This window comes from Penaeus monodon, chromosome 23 (genome assembly GCF_015228065.2).
Source record: "Penaeus monodon isolate SGIC_2016 chromosome 23, NSTDA_Pmon_1, whole genome shotgun sequence".
Classification (NCBI taxonomy): Eukaryota; Metazoa; Arthropoda; class Malacostraca; order Decapoda; family Penaeidae; genus Penaeus; species Penaeus monodon.
In genome coordinates, this window is record NC_051408.1 from 37,396,302 (window position 1) to 37,396,626 (window position 325).

Here is a 325-nt window from a genome sequence, read left to right on the forward strand (position 1 = left end):
AATTGTTCATCACTCTATTGAATTTGTTATTTTGTGTGATTATTTGATTGTTTAATTTTGAGGTGAGTGATAATAACATAGGAATTATAGAAATAATGGCAATTATTTGAAAAAGCTTTCCATTCGGTGTCTCAGTGACATTTTCTTTTGTGATTATGCTTCATATGTCATCTTTGAAGAATTAGTGTGCAAATTTAATATTTTAAATCAAAAGACCCAATTTTTTTTACTATATTTAGGCATGTTTGTTGTATTTTTAACAAAGTGCAGTAAAGATTTGATAATGATTTTTTATGAGTCAGACAAAATCCATAGCTTGCAAAAT

The 325-nt window shown here is 26.2% G+C and overlaps 1 protein-coding gene across 2 annotated transcripts in view; it reads left to right on the forward strand.

The window, feature by feature from the left end:
- LOC119587980 (PEST proteolytic signal-containing nuclear protein-like) overlaps positions 1–325 on the forward strand; it is a gene marked incomplete at its 3' end in the record, with an annotated part of 6,826 nt that overhangs the window by 3,139 nt on the left and 3,362 nt on the right.